The sequence below is a fragment of the Pelodiscus sinensis genome, chromosome 3, assembly GCF_049634645.1.
Source record: "Pelodiscus sinensis isolate JC-2024 chromosome 3, ASM4963464v1, whole genome shotgun sequence".
In the NCBI taxonomy this organism is placed as follows: Eukaryota; Metazoa; Chordata; order Testudines; family Trionychidae; genus Pelodiscus; species Pelodiscus sinensis.
Genome location: NC_134713.1, coordinates 99,270,710 through 99,290,119, shown reverse-complemented (window position 1 = coordinate 99,290,119; position 19,410 = coordinate 99,270,710). Strand labels below are relative to the sequence as shown.

At 41.1% G+C, this 19,410-nt stretch overlaps 1 protein-coding gene across 2 annotated transcripts in view; it reads left to right on the top strand.

The window, feature by feature from the left end:
- Window positions 1-18,899: 18,899 nt before the first annotated feature.
- Window positions 18,900-19,410, top strand: part of TXLNB (taxilin beta) — a 44,274-nt gene continuing 43,763 nt past the window's right edge. For both annotated transcript variants that reach the window (XM_075924310.1, XM_075924309.1), the window contains exon 1: window positions 18,900-19,053. The gene's annotated coding sequence lies outside the window, so the exon portion shown is untranslated. The remainder of the gene's footprint in view (window positions 19,054-19,410) is intronic.

The following is a 19,410-nucleotide window of genomic DNA, read 5'->3' as shown; positions in this document are numbered from 1 at the left end:
TTAACATGGATATGTAAACAGAGGACAATAGCCACAGATAAGGGGTGTGTAGATTACAGTGTTAGGAATCCAGCTGGGAAATTCAGCTGGTTAGTATTGCCAATCAACTGGTGGTATTTTAGTAACTGTAGTTTAATCAATGTGAAAAATCATACTAGTACTCAAAATGGTGAATGTTCATAAAGTACACCAACAGACAAAGCTAGAGACAAGCAGGTGTGCAGATTGCAGAGGAAAAGAGAATCCAGAAAGTATAACAATCCCTTATTCCCTAGTATTTCTAGGTAGAAAACAGCCTTTTCTTAGACCTGTCGCTGAAAAAGCAGCAGTATGTTTCAGACAGTGATCTCTAATTATGTGACACTAAATTTAACATCAAATGCCATTGAATCATATCTGTTCTATAACTTAAGTGTTTAGAAGACTACAGATACAGTCTTAGTACCTGCGGTCTAATTTGGCACTTTTTTTTTTCCATTTTGAGGCTATTTTGTCCTACACATTGCTTTGTTGGCCTCCATTAGTTTTACTTCCGGGGGAGGGGGGAGGAAACTATCTTTATTCTATAACTAGCTATTTAAGTCCTCATCAATAAATTCCTAGAAACAGAAGAGAATGGTCTTCTGTTTATTGCTACCAACTCGATTTAGAAAGTTGGTAAAAACATGGATTCTTGTTGGGGAAGCATTACTACCTAGTTTCTGTGAGGTGATAAATCCTCCCATGTAAGCTTTTCCATAAATAGGTAGTTTCATAGGCGCACACAGGAAAAAGCTATTTGCATACACCTTATTGCATAACAGTGGTGCTCCATTTGTCCAGACAATGTCATATCAGACTGAACTGCCAAAAGCATTCGTTTTTGTCCACAGAAAAATAATGTAAAGCATTTTTGTCAACCCTTGAGATTATACCATAGATAAATTTGCAAAACATATTTCTAATCACATCACCTACATTGTCACTTACTTGCTCATAAAGAGATCATAGTGATCTTATTGCTACATTTCATACTATATTTTCTTTGTCATTCAAGTAGCAGCTAGGCCTTGACTATAATCTCTCTGAAGTGAAGTCAATGGCAAAATTGTCACTAATTTAATGTAGAGCAGTTGAAGACCTTGAGTAGAACCCATTTGGCTTTTTGTAGTGTTTATAAATATGTTTACATAATTTGTTGCTCGGGCAAAATAATTAGTGAAATATGTACAGTGACCTAGTTTACCAGCTACTACCAGATATATATAAACCATGTAGTGGTCTTGTATCCTGTTAATTTGCTTTTAGTACAGGAAACTTGACCTCTGTACTTTGGCTGTTTTTCAAAAATTCTAATATGGTACATGAGATCTACTGTTCTTTAAGCCATGTCCATAAATAGACACACTGCTTTAGTTGCAGGGGAGATCAAGGATAAGCTTTCACATAACACCAAACACACTTGTCAGAAAAATAGGTACTGATTAATACAATAATTTTGGTGTCTTGTGGCTGAAAAAAAATACAAGGGCAGCCCTTTTGCTGGTCCATTACAGCCTGAGCTGGGTCTTGCGAGAACAGTTACCTCATCACTGGTGCTTATGGGGTGCTCTACAGCACACACCATGAATAGGCTGACATCTATTGTGAAGATTATAGTCTCAATGACTTTTACAACTGTAAAAGCCTGGGCTGGATATAAATTGTTGTCATCAGTAAAGGCCAGCTCCTTTAGAGCAAAATATTAATCCACTAATCTGCTATGGGTGGTCAGCTTTGAAATATAAACTCTTTTCAACCCTGCATATATGATGTGTTTGCGCCCCCTTGTGGTTTGAGTGTAAAAAAGGAAAGCAGCTATTTTCTTAAAGGGATATAGTTTCAGAACGATTTTTACCTATGTAGCAGCAAGCAAACATCTGAAAACAGGTTAATAAAGACTGGAGAATAGAGGTACATGAAAACACTGAAGAAAAATAATTTTACTTGCCAAAGAGTTGTAACAAACTGTGTTCACCTTACTGCACTCTTTACTCCATGAAAAGTCTCAGCCTGGAACCAGTGCTGCTATATTCTATAGGAACAGTCTAAAAGACTGCTGTATAGTATATGTAAACAGGCAACTTCTGAAGTAAAGTAATTTTCAAGTGGAAAGATGGCAAATATTCTGCATCCTAGCATCATTAGCCACTCTACTGGGGGGTAAAATTAATAAGGTAGCTAGTCGTACCTACAAGGAATCAGAATACATTTACTTGGCCTGGCAATTGCCTTATTTTTGTATAAAGAACCACAGTGAAAAGCTGTGTATTTAAAACTAAAGAAATTCCTTTTCTACATTACAGTCAACCCCTTATGCAACTAAAAATGAACTAACTTCTTTTTCACTAGGAATGTTCCTTGATTACTTTTAATATTTAGCAGCATGGACAGTGAAAGCAGGCAGGTCACATTTTAGTCAGTTCAGTTCCATTTTCTTATTATTATTCACTAGCACAACATTACAGAGTTTGGGTTTCAAGTGCTACAGAAGAATGTTTGTTTAAAAAAAAGTAGCTTTCCCTTATAATTGAAAAAAATATGAAATTTGTTGTCAGTCTCAGGTCATGTAAATGTTTATTGCTCCACAAAATCTGAGGGTTAAACTGTGCCTTGCTTAAGTTATTCCTGTGAGAGGGACTGGAAACTGCCCAAGTCTGGATTGAATGGAATGTAGTTGTAGTCACATTAGTTCCAGGATATTAGAGAGACATGGTGGGAGAGGAAATACCTTTTATTGGATCAGGGTGTTTTGTTTTTCTTATATATAGAAGTTGGTTCAATAAAGATATTACCTCATCCACCTTGACTCTCAAATCCAGTTTAGTGGAGTTTTCATTTAAATGTTTCTTTGGCAGAGATGTTGTTTTCCACATATCTGTTTTCCACATTTGATAGGGAATGTATATTCCTAAACATGAATCTTTGGAGATGGACCAGAAGCTACTGTAATCTCCCTGTCTGGAGACCCAGGTCTCTCTTCTGTTTCATGGCCTGCCTCCATGTCCCCACTGGCTGCTTCTACCAAAATTCCTCCTGGGATGAGGCATCAGCATACAATAGGGGTAGGGTTGCCAGATGGTTTCAACAAAAATACCAGACACATTTGACACTACATCACAATCTACATTACATCTTATTTAGAAAATACTGGACATTTATATTTTCTCAATTTGTTTCCCGAATAGAAAGCTCAAATACTAGACTGTCCGGTTCAAAACCAGACACCTGGCAACCCTAAATAGGGGATACAGAGTAAGTTAGAACTGAAGGGGCCGATATTCATTTATCCCAGAAATCTTTATGGGTCTGGTAGAGGAAATGATGCAACAGAAAGTTGCCTTGGCTTTGTACCCTCCCACCCACACCTTCAATTCCTGTAGAGCAGCACTGAAGTGTTCCCACACTACTGGAGCAAGGAAGGCTTATGCTGTGGATCTGGCCTACCCTTTGAACTCGTCTGCTCCATCTGTCTGTCATTTCTCATGTTGACAGGAGCATTTGGGGACCAAATTGAGCTGACAGTGAGGATAGCAGTATAAATGATGAAGGCAGATTCCTTTACTTTTTAAAAACTGGCAGATAATATTGCCAGGAAAATAAAAATAAGTCTAGAAATCAAACGAATTTGGAACCCAAATGGTAGTTTCCAGATTTGCATGTACTTTGAATATACTATGTCAGTCAAAAGAGTTTCAGACATAGGAAACACACCTGCTGCTAGCCCTGCTGCTGGCTCCTGCAACCCCAGGTTCCAGCCTCCAGACAAGCCCCAGGGGGGTCCTGCCAGCCTTACATGCTTTGCTGAGCCCCTTGGGTCTGGCCACCCACTGGCCCCATGCACCTTGCCAGCCCTCTGAGGTCTTGCCAGCCCCACAGACTCCACCAGCCTATGGATTCCTGTCACCTGCCAGCCTCATGGTCTCTATCAGCCCCAGGGTCCCACTGCTCATTGGCCATGCCATGGGCTCTACATTCAATCAGTCCTGCCAGCTCCAGGGTCCTGCTGCTATCCCAGGGTTCTGCAGCTGCCCCCAGCTGTAGCCCCAGCCTGGGGTAATGATGGTTGCCAACTCTTCCAGACTGGATGGACCGGACACCATTTGCAGCAATGGAGTCCAGTCTGTCCAGTCCAGGAGAGCTGGCAACCTGATCTCACAGGCCTACAGGGGATGTGTGCAGATTAACACCCTCTCTCCCAACAATAGTTCCAGTGCCACTGGTTTCAGAATTGGATTTACTCGTTTCAATAGCAGGCCACTATCATTAAAATCAGAGTTTACATACAGGATAAAGCTGAGTCTCAGGAACTGCAACAATGGAGAAGCACATCAGATGACTGAACAAATGAACCACTATTATTGTACATTCTCTGTTTTTCTTTTTGTCCCATTATAGAGAAGATATTTGCAACATCAGGATTTTAATAGAGATGGGTCAGGTATTTCAACCCCAGTCCATCTGACAAATACACATGTAGCCCAAGGTAAGATAAATCTAATTTGATAGCTCCTAGATGAGAGACTGCTTGGCCACCAGCACCTCTATCAGGAGATCTACAGGTGTGGGATATGACTTGCCCAGGGTAGGGTGATTTCTCCAGAAATCCTCTGTGATGGTTGTGACCTGCGACCCTGAATCAATTAGAGCCTTGCACAGAATACCATTCACTTCCACAATTTCCTCGGTCAAGGGCCCCACCAGGCTGGGAGGCCAGCTGGCAGATGGTCGGGTACACTGGGACGTTGTGCACACTGATGCTATTGGGGAACTTCTTACCAACTCTGTGCCATTCACTTGCCCCTCAGTGTCAGGCTTTAGCAGTTTAAAGAGGAGGGAGACTGAGAGAGTTGACGGCAGCCACGGGCTATGTGGCCTTCTTGTCCACATACAAAACGGTGGCATACAAAACGGCCTCTGGTGACACGTGCACTGTTGTCAGGGGCACTTCCCTCACTTTCCCATCTAGAATTTTGAGGTGCTGCCCTCATTGCTACACCTTGCTGCAATACCTGTGCCTCCAGCTGTCCCATTCTCACATGGCTCTGTTTCTGGAGGGCAGTCAGTTCCTGGACTAGTCCAGTTAGGCCCTTCATTGTCTCCAGCATTGCCTGATGCGAGGTACTGCTGGGTGGAGGTACCTCAGGGGCAGCCTGCACAGCATCATCTGACGGGGCAGCTTGTTGCAGGCTATTTATCCTCTGGGCTGGCCCATGCATTCTACCCTCTACATTCCTCTCCTGGGCCAGCTGACACAGTTCTTCTTGCAACTGTCGGAATGTCATGTAGCGAGGCCGCATAGGTGCCAACCTGTTCCGCACTTCTCGGTCCCGGATGCCCCGCATGAACTGTTGTGTCAGTTTATAGTCCCAATCAGGGAAGGATCGGCCCTGTTGGAGCTTCTCCTCTACTACCCGCAGTAAGGCTTCTAACTCGATGGCATAGGCTGAGGCTGTTTCTCTAGGACGTTGGCATCGCTCATAAAAGTCTGCCAAGGGGTCCAATGATAAATGACAGTCACTGTATTCTGCTCTAAGCTCTTCAACAGCTCGGGCTGGAAACTGCTCCTGAGGCGGCAGATTAAGGACTAATTTACGCCCCCCCCCCCCCCCCCCACTTAGGTATCTGACAAGGGTGGGGAACTTCAGAGGCTCAGGAATGCCAGTGGCTGCTAGCAGATACTCTATATCTTTTATCCAGTCCTCAATGTCTACTCTGCAATCTGTACCACCACTGAAAACAGGCACCCCACGGATTTGGTGCTGTGCAGGGAGATATGGCACTGCTATGCTCTTCCCTAAGGTTTCCCCTCTAACAGCTATATCCTTAGCCACAGGGATCTGTAGGCCACAGCACCCATTAGGGATCTCTACTTTCACTGACACCAACCCCGGGTCATACCAATCCCCCTGGGCTCCAAACTGTGAGTTCATGCTGTCCTGGTGTGGCAGATTCCTAACTCTCTACAAACTAATCAAGCTTCCCCTATCCGAGTCACAGCACCAGTAACTAAAAAATGTAACCCCTCCTGTTGGCTAGCCCAGTGTGAGGTTATTCAGCATAGGGGAAGCTTGTGACTTCTTACACCACTGTGGAGGGAGGGCTAGGCCTGAGGCTGCTTGGTGTGCTCTGCGTTGTGTATGTGTGAGTGCACCTCAGACCAGACCCACTCCGACAAATCACCAGAAACAGGCTTTATTCTGTAAAAAACATAGAACAGGAAAACAGTTCAGCAGCCCCCTTCTCTCAGCATGCAGCCTGTGTGCTGCTTCTAGCACAGTCCTTGCTGAGACCCTGCTGGGGGCAGAGGGCACATCCTTGAAGGGACCAGGAAGTTCTCCCAACATGCTGCAGTTTGTAGTCCACAACTTGTAGTTACCAGGGCTGCTGCTGAAACACACTGGACCTTGGGCTACACCCATATACCCCAAAAATAATGGGCAGTTTGATCAGTGCTCAACCTTAATAGCCATATGAAAGAAAAAGAGATTTGCTACATTAAAAATAAAAGACTTCCATCACTGACTTTCAATATTCCTAAAATGCTTATCACTTTTCCACGTCTCTTTTCTTTTAGCTAATACACGATTTCTCAGAAGTGTCAGACACCTAAACCTGCCCCTAAAGTTCATGGCAAGTATGGGTGCTGTGCACCTCTTAATGTCAGGTTCCAAGTAATTAACGGATACACTCCTTACTTTAATTTAGGTTAAATACATACTAAAATAAATACTTTTAATGTTCTTTATTTTGGGGGGGGGGAGAGATTTGCCTTTAAGACGCATATTAGGACTGCTTCCAGTTGTGCCTGCTAAAATAGTATGAAATACCTGAGAAAAACCTGTCAGAGGACTGAGCATGCCAACAAGGGATGCCACCTACTTAATGGGCTCATGGATTTGGACTCTCCACATCACAATAGCTTGTGCTATAAGCCACTAGATCACAGCATATGGCTGTTCAGAAAAAGTTCTCACTTCTTAAAGAGAGCTCCTTTTTCCTAAAGCGTTTAATCAAACATTGCAAGTCATAATTGTACAGGTGATCTCACAGATTTGTTAAGGGGCCACATACATTTGTTGAAACTCTAACTTCAAATATGTTTAGAGTTGATTTCCATTTTACATATTGAGATAGAACAGTTGTAATGTCACATGACAGATTAAATAAAATCTATTGGCATGGCTGCAGAATCTGCAGTATTCACAGGGTGCCCACTAGATGTAGCTGAAGCTCTATCTTATGTATGCATATAGCTTGAGATAAAGCTATTCTATTTGATTTATCATATACATCTTAATTAACTGAAAGGCAGTCAACATAAGTGAACAGTGCTACATGTTAATGGAGCATCATACTTTTTCTTCATCATACTGTGTTAAAAATTCCATAATGTAATGTAATCACAGAAATAATATAACAAGATGGTTCCTTACTTTATTCGTTCTAGCTATAAATATTTCAAGGAATGGGGCTTTTCACCACTTCCGAGACACTGTTCACAGGCCATGGAAGACTATCCCTCCATACCCCAGGTTATCACCTGGGTCTCTATTTGCAAATATTAGCTTTGTAACTGCCAAGCAATTGAAATGGAATCTAATTCTAAAATTGAATCATTGCTTATTATTGCAGTTCGAGAGACAACAGGAGAATTTTTCCGGCAGGTCCTTTTTGAAGGTACTCAGCTGCAGCTCTCAAATGGTCACTACAAGGTAGCCAAGAAGATGGAATCACACCAATATCTTTGGTTGTGGCTGGGTTTAGTTACATAATTACCCTCAAATACAAAACAATGTAAAACTTTAAAGCCTCCAACTTTACTGAGTCCTACTTCTTGTTCAGCCAGTCACTCAGACAAGCTTATTTACATTTATGAGAGATAATACTGACAGCTTCTTATTTACAGTAGAACATCAATTATACAAACACCAGATTTACAGATTTACCAGTCATACCATGCAAGCTGCTCATGTGGACCCCACACTGTAAAGGATAGTGGTAGCAGTTAGAGAGTTGGTATTCAAGTCAGTTACCAGGATCTGAAACATGGTCCTGATTCAAGCCCACTAAATGAAAATCTTCTTTTGAGGTGACTCCATTTTTTTCAAGCATGTTGCATAACTTCCATTGGCATGAATGAAGAAAGTCTGTCTCGTGATTAAAGTAAGAGACAGTCACAACACATTCTGTTCCCAGTTCTATAGTTGACTCACTCTGTGATCTAATCATCTTATTTGTGTATTTCTATTTAACCTTTTTGTGCTGCAATTTATCTTTCTGTATCATAAGTACAATAATAACACCTTATCAAAATGTGTTGTGGAGCTCAGTTAATAGATATTTATAACACACTCTTAAATCCTTGCATTAAAATTACTATATAAATGGCAATCATGATCACAGTGAGCAAAAGCGGTCCCTTCATTTGTCCTTTCACCTTCAACATCAAAACCAGTTCTTTATTGAAAAAAATCTGAGCTAAGTTTTTAAAAAGGCCTGATTATTTTAACACAGCTTGTCCATGATCCTTTTAGAAACAATTGTTCAGTTCAAGCAACATAATACAATCACTGTTAATAATATTGTGCATAAATAATTAACAAACTTAAGAACAAAATGAAAAACGTGAGCAGTTACAAATCTCTCCTATCTATAATAAAACAAACAGAATATTAACCTGATGTTTATTTTGAGGTACTCCCTGCTATGGTGACCTGATGTCCCAGTTTTATATGGACAATCCTGATATTTGGGGCTTTGTCTTTTATAAGCATCTATTCTCCCCCTTCTCCCTCCCCTCCATCCCAATTTTTCATACTTACTGTCTAGTCACTTTGCTCCCTGCTCACCAGGTATTTCACTGAAATAGAATTGTTTGGGGGGTGAGGGATAATAACAATGATTGATTCAGGTTTCTTCCTAGTTCTGCAATTCCCTGCACTCTGATTAGGTTGAGTCGTCCAATTTACATCATCACTGAGAGGTTATGGAGAAATGCTACAATTCAAATCATGCTCTTGCCTTTATCATGTTATACAATGAAAACCTGTTATACTTTTTGAAATTCATGGCCATAATAGAAAAATGTTAAGATATATCTGAAGATATTCAGGGCTAAATACCATCCATGTATCTCCCTACAGTCCCACTGAAGTCAGTGGACTGCAAGGGTATAATTTAAGACAGAACTTTGTGCTTACCATATATGTATTTTTCAACACACACAGTGATTTTTTTTATATCTGGGGACATGAAGATTTATTATTGATCTTGTTTTCACTTCAGTTATATTTACTGTCAGGTCACTACAATTTAATATTCCCCCTATCAGATCTGGGTATTTTTCTATTTGTCTCTATCCTTGCTAGTTTTTGTTTTCCTTCCTATGTCTTTACTCACTTGTGCTTTGAGCTCTTTTCAATAGAGGCATGTCTGAGGAGATGAATCCACATACATAGGAGGCAAACTCCCTCACCTACATTCCTATATGCTAGTTCTGCAACATGACTTTAATTTCGGAATGGAAATATATTTCTAATGCCTATGTTCCGAGAGGCCTCATGGAAAATATTCTTCATGTAGTGCTTCTGTGCCCATAGATGTCTTACAATGTGCTTCAATCCTGAAAGGTTGTTGTTTGCATCACAAACAGCTTTAGACAGCACACAATAATATCTGCTCTCTTTTGTGCTCCCTTCTGAACAAACAGTGCATCTGCCAGTCTGGCAAGAAAATAGGGCTATCATTATACTGAATTCACCATCATTGTGTCTATTATTCTTTCTACCTCTCTATCTACATTTTTTTGTCTTCCAGCACAAATGTCCCTACCATTTCTAAGCACTCTACATGTATTATCTCAATTCTTAATTTTCTACTGTATATCAATCTTTATTCTCCGCATTTGTATCAATGGCTAAATATTGTTCAGATCTCTTTGCTTAGATTTCATTGTCATCAACATAAGCAATGTTTCCGCTTTGGAATTAGGTGATGTTTCAATAGCTTGGCAGCTGCAGAGCTAATATTTGCAAATAGAGTCCCTAGTATTTCTTCAGATGGGCCCTTGATAGATCTTTTCTTTCCTAAGTTTCAATGATGACCTAAACCGAGAATGGGCAATGAAAAAACGGTGGGAGCACAGACTAGAACACCACTTCCCGCCACTCCTATTTGCTGTGAAAAGCAATTCACGGTCAACAAGAGCTGCAATCACCTGATACTTGCGGAGGTGCAGGAAAATATAGCAGTGGCAGCCCACTAACAATTAACCCTGAGGAAGGGATCCGGCCTCTGGGCTGGAATTTGCCCACCCCTGACCTAAACAATGGCGTATGGCATAGGTGCTGATTTTTGGTTTTACCAGTGGGTACTTCTGAAGAGTGTGTGTTTGGGGGAGCAGCACTCTTGTCACTTTTGGAGAGTCTATTTTCAGCATATTTACACACTTTTCATAGTCTAGTTATTGAAAGCAAAGATACCAATTAGACACAATTTTAATACTGATTCAATTGTTACAGACTACATAGTTATGTTATGAATGACGGTATATTGAAATGATTGCAATACACTACAAGGTGTCTTCAGTAACCTCCCAGTTTAAAGACACTGTGTCTCCCAGTGGCTTTCAGGATGAAATTGCTAGCAATCTTATTTACATCAAGGTTCCCTGGTATTGTTTTGATGCATGTTAAGGACTGCTATATTATGCAGTTGCATTTGTCCCATTGATAGCATGAGATAATTTTTAAGTTTTCGTTGAAGCTGAAAAATGAGTTCAGGATAATATAGGCACAGTGAGAATGATTCATTATAAATGTAATGACTCCAAGATCTTTTTCTTGATGGGTAATATCAAGCTAACTTAGTTACCATCATTTTGTATATATAGTTGGGATTATATTTTGCCATGTGCATAACTTTAACATTGAATTTCATCTGCCATTTTGTTGCCAAATCCCCCAGTTTTGTGAAATCCCTTTGTAACTCTTTGCAGCCTGCTTTGGACTTAACTATCTTAATTTTGTATCATCTGCAAACTTTGCCACCTCACTATTTGCCCCTTTTTGCACTTTGTATATGAATGTGTTGAACAGGACTGGTCCGAGTATAAGCCCCTGGGGGACATCTCTATTTACTTCCTTCTGTTTTGAAAATGGACCATTTATTCCTACCCTTTGTTTTCTGTATTTGGAGAGCCTGAGAGTGCTTTCAGGGTTATTTAAGGATCCTTAATTTATTACCCCTGCCTCTGTTTTAAACAAATGGCCTGAACCAAGGGCAGAAGTTGTTAACAGCACCAAATTCTTCCCATTCCACACTCAAATTCTGTTCTTGGGTGCTGAGCACTCATCATATTTTTTCGGGGAGTGCTTAAGCTCCTGAGCATTTACAGAGTTGGCGCACATTGTGCATGTTGATAACTTTTATGTAAGTGAATGTTATTTTCATGCTTACTAATAGAGCGAGGAAAGGAAAAACAACTAGCAATGTAAGAAGATATTACATAAAATAAGCCAATCTTACTTTATCTTACACACCTTTAGTATAGTTGTTTTCCCTTTTATTACCCCCAGCCCTGTCTTAGGCATAAAGCTTCAGTAATACCGGGGTACAAAATGTGTAGGAATGCCAGAACAGGAATATATAGTGACTCCCTGTGTAGGGAGTGGCACTAAAAAAGGAAACACAAAATCTACTATCGTAAAAATCTTAAATGAATCAAATGATACCATAGAATTGATATGGATAGACACTCCACACAGAAATAATAAATATATAGCAGTAGGAATATACTACTGACCACCTGATGAGGATAGTGATGGTTGCTGTGATACCCAGGGAGTTACAAAAACAGAAAACCCAATAATAACGGGGGATTTCAACCACCCCCGTATTGGCTGTACATATATATATATATATATCAATCAGGATGCAATTCAGTGTACAATTTCAGTGCAGGCGTGTCAATTACTGGTACTAGCCATCAGGGCGACGGGAGGCCCCGGGTCGTCAGCTAGCCCATTTACTGTCTGGTTTCTGTTTATGGTAGAGTCAGGGACAGGCAGCACACCTGCGTTCCCAGGGCATCAAAGGCTGACTGCCTTTCTCTTGCTCTCTGGGGGCAGGGAACAAGATGGGGTTCGTGGAAAAACAAGATGGGGTTTGTGTCTGGCTACACTCACATAAAAAAATTAAGACAACCCAAAATTATCACAATTTCTAAACAGCAAAGAAGCAGTTAGGGACAAAAAGGTGTACTTTAAAAATTGGAAGTCAACTGTTGATGAGGAAAATTGAAAGGAGCATACATTCTGACAAGTCAAATACAAAAGTATAATTAGGCAGGCCAAAAAAAGAATTTGAAGACCAACAAGAAAAAGCCACAAAACCAAACAACAGTTTATTAAGTACAACAGGAAGAGGAAGCCTGTCAAACAATTAGTGAGCCAATGGATGATTGAGATGCTAAAGGAGCACTCAAAGAAGACAAGGCTGTTTCAGAGAAGTTAAATGAATTCTTTGATTCAATCTTTACTGCAGAGGATGTCAGGGACATTCCTAGGTCTGAGCCAATCTTTCACAATGGCAAATTTGAGCAATTGTCCCAAATTGAGGTGTCAATAGAGGAAGTTTTGTAACAAATCAGGAAATACAAATAAATTATGAGGACGAGATGGTATTCATCGAAGAGTCCTGATGGAACTCAAATATGAAATTGCACAACCTCTAACTGTGTTATGTAACCTATCCATTAAATCGACTTGTGTACCAGATAACTGTAAGATAACTAATTCAACACCCTACTCAGATGGAGTCCATCTCATGAGAACTGTCCTCTATCTACGAAGGTCTCCCAAGGGCCAAATATCCCAAAGCTCTCCTTACAGCACTACAGCTTGAACCATCTCTTGATCATCATGATCGTGTCTCATCTTTGTTCTCCTCCTCCATAGACAAGAAGAATTCCACTGAAGATCACCTGAGTGTCCATTTCCTAATTGGCTTCCCAGCCTGGTATCATCTCCCTTGATGCATTCCAGCAAGAATCTAGCTGTGTCAATTGTTCCCACATCAAGGACAATCAGTGAATTCTTTCCTGCTTCCGTTGAGATACTTCAGCCTCAAGTCCACATCCCATATCTTAGGTCCCAGCAGACAACACACCCTTTTGTTCTCTAGATCAGCTCTGTCATTTTTCTTACTGAAGTTACTAGTCACATGGACCTTTTCAAAATGATGGTGTGATTTTCCAGCCTTTCTCCTGTTCTTTCTGGATGCAAATCCCCTTGTGCTTTATTCTCCCTTGCAATTTTCCATCAGTCATCCTGTCTCCTCCAAGGGTTTTGAACTTCAGGTATCTAGCCATTTTTCTCTTCCTTCTTGTCCTCCTTTCATAAGTTACAGCCTGCTCTCCCCGTCTTCATTTTCCAACTCAGCAAACCTGTTCCTGAGTTCTATTTTTCCTATACTAGCTGGCCTTTACCTCTGCCTGGTTCTCACAGTCACATATTTCCAATTGCCACCTTCCTCACCCAACAGTTTCCCTTCAGTTCATCAGTCCAGCTTACATCTACAAATCTTGACTTTTCCCTTCAACGTCCTCTTACCTTTCTTCTGTCTTCTGCTAGAATCTCCTTTGAAACTCAGCCATAGTTTTTTCCTGCATCTCCAAGCCTCAGATCTTCTCCTTCATCAGTTCTATCAGGCAGAACTCCATACAAACTAGGCCCCTTTCAGGAACTCACTCCAGGATCACATACATCCTGCAGCTTCCACATCCAGTCAACTTCATTGTCTCTTCTGGTTCTTTGGTTCACTACCCACTGCTGCCTCTGTGTGTGACATAGCCTTCCCACCTCAAATCTTGTCAAGGGAAAATAAAAACAAAACAAAAAAACAGACAAAACCAAAATTCCAAACAAACCTAGAACATTCCCTCTCAAAAACTCTCACTCAGACGCCTCTTTTTTACAGCTGTTTGCTGGCACCTGTGCCACTGGCTGACTATTTGGCTACCTTTATAGAACCTCTAATTAGAGAAGTCCCACTCCTTAATCAGGGCTTTGATTCTCTCGCAGCACATAGCTCCCTGCCAGCCTCTACATATGAATAAGAAAAAAAACCACAAAAACACAAAACAGGGAAAACACACAACACCCAAAAAACCTCATTCAGTTCCCTGAAGAACCAGGAACTTGCCTTCTCCCTTCTCTTGCAACAGAAATCCCATTCCATCTCCTCTGTTTACAGTTCTCTTTGCTGGCTCCTGTACCACAGTTACTGTCCTGTTCCATTCATTCCTACTGAAGCACCTGGTACTGACCTCTTTCGGAAGATGGAATATTGGGATAGATGGATCATTGGTTTGACCCATATGTCCATTCTTGGTCTCTTATATAATTTATACCAATCTTTACATATGAATTTTTTCCAGAGATTTCCTTGAGATTACACCTGCTTACATCAAGTCTAAATTTGGCCAGTCAATCTTTGATCCCATAGGAGCATTGTTATAAAGTCTTTTTTGGTGGAGGAGTGGTGCGTTTTTAAGAAAGTTGAACTGAAATGGATGGTTTTGAAAAAAATCTGTCTTCAGTGCAAGGATATTCATGTACTTCTGTACAGATTGTGCTCCATTTTACAGTGGTGTCAATCCTTGGTAGCATCACTGAAGTAATAGAATAGCAGAGCAGGAAATCTGGGCTTTTTTCTGTTCATTAGGTTTCCTGCATAGATTGGCATCAAGAAAGGCTATTTTAAAACTGCAGAGATACATTCAGAAATGACTGTGTGCTCCACCCAAGGAATGTCTTTACATAGCCCCCAGCCAGCCTGTACATACTGAACAGAAAAAAACCACAAAAACACAAAACAGGAAAAACACACAACACCCAAAAAACACCCTTCAGTGAGATTTTTCATGAGGCTATTAACCAACTTACCAAACAGCAGATAGCATAGCAGATTTACAGCAAGTTTATCTCTTGGGCAGGCTGAAGTGGTGGAAATTGCCTGGAGAAAATTGAAACCCTAATAACTGATTTTCTTACTGTTAAGATTTTGAAAGTCCTGAGTCTTTCCAAGATCAAATCAAAACTGCTCAGTAGCAAGCCTGGGGGAATTCCTCCAGATTCCTAGAGCTTCTTCCTTGCTTAAATTGAGAAAGGATACTTTTACAGATGTAGATTTAGAACTAAATTATTTGCCTAAAATAGATAACTCTTTCCTCTAGGGATTTTCAGTATCTGCTAATTTGGCTATGTTATTAACTTTGTCATTGATACCCAGGATCTATGAATTGTAGAGGAAAGCTGCAAAAGCTTAGTTATATAAGAAACCCTTGAGGTCATGAAATGTTATTAAGAGGCAAATCATAAACTCACAGCCCTTCTGAGACGGAGTTATAGCCAGAAAATCAGAGGGAAATGAATACTGTATAGGACACCTGATTTATGAATGTAATAAATATATGTGCATATGCAAATACGATTTTCTCCCCTTTTCCAGTTTGATATGAGAGCTTATGATAGCAGAACTTTGTCCCAGTGCCAGCAAGGTCACTGTTCAAAAACATCTGATTGATCCAAATGTTTGCTACATTCTTACAGAAGTAAATGAAATCTGAAAGGAGACAATTCATGATTCACAGTATTGCAACAAAACTCACTGTATAAGGCAGAGAAGCACTGGCAGACTAAGCACAAGATTCTGCATTGTTTGCACCCAAATGTGTCCTCACATATGCATTTATCCCAGCAGTAGACTTACACCAGGAATGAATTCTGTCCATTTGTGTGTAAACCCCACACTAGGACAGAAGAGATTAAGGAGCCATTCTGGACCCAGATGACTGTGACCTGCTGAAACTTATAGACCCTGCTGCAGTAGAAAGAGGATCTTAGGAGGGATATAGATACTTCAGAAGGGGAGGGAAGGACAGGGAAGGAGCAAGGTAGAGAAGAGATGACATGAAAGGAGTCCTTTCTTGAGAGCTCCTGAATAAGGCTACAGCAGGAGTCCTTTCTGAAAGAGCGGGACCTGCAAGTGGCAGCTGCTCAAGGCTTAGAAAAGGAGATATGAAAGAGACAAGGCTAGAAGCTATTCCTGCTGGGCAGGGGGCTAAAAGAAGTATGTGAGGCTATATCCTGAGTGGAGAACCTGGCTGAATTATCAGGATGATCTCAACCTGTCATTCTAATATGGCAGTAGGGACAGTGAATGTGAAGCCTACCTGACCCATACAGTGAGAATGATAGCTTCAGACAGGCCGTGTCCAGACTCAGGGGTTTTTTCGGGAAAAGTAGCCTTTTCCCGAAAAAACTTCCCCTGCGTCCAGACTCAAGCCGCGTTCTTTCGAAATTATTTCAAAAGAACGCGGCTTTTCTTTCGATGGCGGTAAACCTCAATTTACGAGGAAGAACGCCTTCTTTCGAAAGTTCCTCTTTCGAAAGAAGGCGTTCTTCAATGTAAAGAGGCCGTCTTCGAAAGAGAGCATCCAGATTCGCTGGGTGCTCTCTTTCGAAAAAGCGGATTTCTCTTTCGAAAGATCCGCCTGCAGTCTAGACGCGATCTTTTGAAAGAGGCTCTTTCGAAAGATGCTTTCGAAAGAGCCTCTTTCGAAAGAAGCCTGCAGTCTAGACATAGCCACAGTGGGAATGAAACCCAGGAACTTACTCCAGCTTGAAGCAGGTTCCCCACCTGCAAGGAAAAAGGGCACCAGATGTACTGAAGATTCTGTTGTTTTTCCTATCTTCTTTTGTACTTGAAGTATTTTGGTGCCTTAAGGGGAAGCAAGTGGTAGGAAGTCCCCTAAGAAGGCAGCCCTGAAGCATTCTGGGTTATCACTGCCTCTCTTAGGGCTCAGGGTCAGAGCCTAATGGAGAGCAAGGGCCTGGGCTCCCCTAACAAACACCCTGCTTGTGGAAGAGCTGTTACTTATCCCTCTCCCTCAAGGTGAGGATAGACACATTGTAAGCATTGAGTCAAGGGCATGCCATCCACAGGGCCCCAGAGGTGGGCTGAAACTCTTTCTTTTGTGGGGTCTTTGAGCTGTATATATTCTGTTGTGCTCTGTTACTCCAGAAGGGGGCAAAATCAACTGGTGACCTAGCCGGAGGGTGAGATAGCAAAAAACCAAGGCAGATTTCTGACAGAATTTCATCAAAATCTACATGGTCTTGCAGATTGTTTTTGAGTTAGACAAACTGACAAGTTCTAACAAAAACATGTTGTGCCAAATGTTTTCTAACCAGCCCTACTAACTCTTGCTCAGGATTTCATGGCACTTAATATCCCATCAGTGTGTACTTCTGCAGAACTAGGAACAATCTGACCCAAAATATCTGCCATTGCCAGTTTTTAAGAAATTTGAATCAGTAGCAGATGTGAGTTGGTAATTCTGGTAAAGTTTGTCTCAACTTCCTCTGTGTTCCCTTAGGAATGCAACTTCTGGGTGTCCTACTTCATCCCTCCCCACTTACAGAGGTATTGTTAAGTTACCAATGTTAAAATAAGACTTCCCTTAAGGTCTGATTTCTCATGTAAATCATAATGTCTGGCTTGCCCCTGAATGACATGTGAAACAGTATTTCTCATGTTGAGAAACAAAAACAAGAAACAAAACTCCATACAAAGTGCACATATGTTGATTCTTTCCCTAAGCCAAACCATTGTCCCTACTGCTATGTCAGGATCCTTAGTTCTCAAAAAAGATAGGTTGAGATCCTAGCCACATGTTGACCCTTTTTGGTCCGGCCTCAACTCTCACTAGTCACCCCGTTCACTGGCCCGCTATTTTCCAGTTCGTCTTTGTTCCTCAAAAGTAAGCTTAAGGTATTTTTTGGGCTCTCTAGTAACAGGACTGAGCTGTGTTGTCTTGAGGATTTGGTCCAGAGCATTGTGAAATGGATCCCTCAGCCCTAAGGGACATGCACAGCTTGCTGATCATAGAAGCTTCTGTTATCTTTTGAAACTTAAGATTGTAACTCATTTGTGAATATATGTTTGCCTGCTTTCATGATGTAGATACCTATCTGGTTTCCTTTTCCTGTTTAATAAGTCTTTATATAGTTATCTCTTTGTATAGTTTGGCTGCAAACATTATCTTTGGTGTGAGATATAGGGTGCAATTGATCTGGGGGTAAGTGTCTGGTCCTTTGGTGCTCGGAGTAATCTGAATGTTGTGATTTTTGGGGTAAAGGACCATCTATCACAAAGGTACACTCACCTGGGTGACAAGATAGATCTGAGCACTTCAGAGGACTGTCTGGGTATGTCTACACAGCAACATTACTTTGAAATAACTAGCGTTATTTCAAAATAACATAGTCCACGTCTACACAGCAGGCAGTTATTTCGACATAATGTTGAAATACTGTCAAGCTGGAGGACTTCTTACTCTGACTCATGTATCCCTCATTTTATGAGGAGTAAGGGAAGTCAGCGGAAGAGTGCTCTATTTCGAAATAAGTGCTATGTAGACAGCACCAAAACTCGAAATAATCTATTTTGAAATAAGCTACACAATTGACCAGCTCAATTTGCAAAGTTCATTTCAAATTAAGCCCTGCTGTGTACACGCGTCCTTTGTGACTTTGTGTTAAGGCTGTTATAATGCTGGAGCCGTTTACACTTGGGAATTGTTGGAGATATCTAAGTACAGAACTCACAACCTGAAGTTTGTGCTCTGGTTCTCAACAGTGTGCCTGGAGGTTAAAACAGAGCTTAAAACTTTCCTTATCTTTCCTTTCATTAGGATGTTAGAAAGGGGAGCAGAAGAAATACTTGTTGGGCAAGGAACCCCTCTGCATTGCTATTAGAATCAGTGCCCTGGGATGCTTGTACTCAAACTCTGGAGTGTTTCTCTCTTGCTGTGTCATCCAGTCCTTCCCTTTCCCTTGATCTCTCAGTCACACTCTCTCTCACTCACTCTCGGTAACAGGAGTACAGAGTGAGAGTCCAGTTGCTGTCCTGCCCCTGCCTCCACCCTCCTCCTGATTTTTTCTTCACTCAACTCTCCTTCTCTTTCTGGTAAGTCTAACAAACTGTTTCTTTGTTGACACTATTTTGTGGCACTGTGCAATGCTTTCAATCAAAATACCTCACTTCAGTAGTGTCAGTACAAGTTTTCTAAATAAGTTTATTTTGGGGGCGCTACCTTATAGGCATAGGTGCTATGTGTGTGAAACACACAGCCAATATAACAGCCTGGCGTGGGCTGCCACTGAAAGTAAGAAATACATTTTTCCAAAGAAAGATTGAAAAATAGCATTAGATGAAGATGGATTTTATGTAAGATCAGGGAAAATGGCAGTTTTGTATTTATTTACAAAAATAAATAATCATGACTCAGGAGTGGCATGAGACATCAGGCAGGTAAGTGACTTA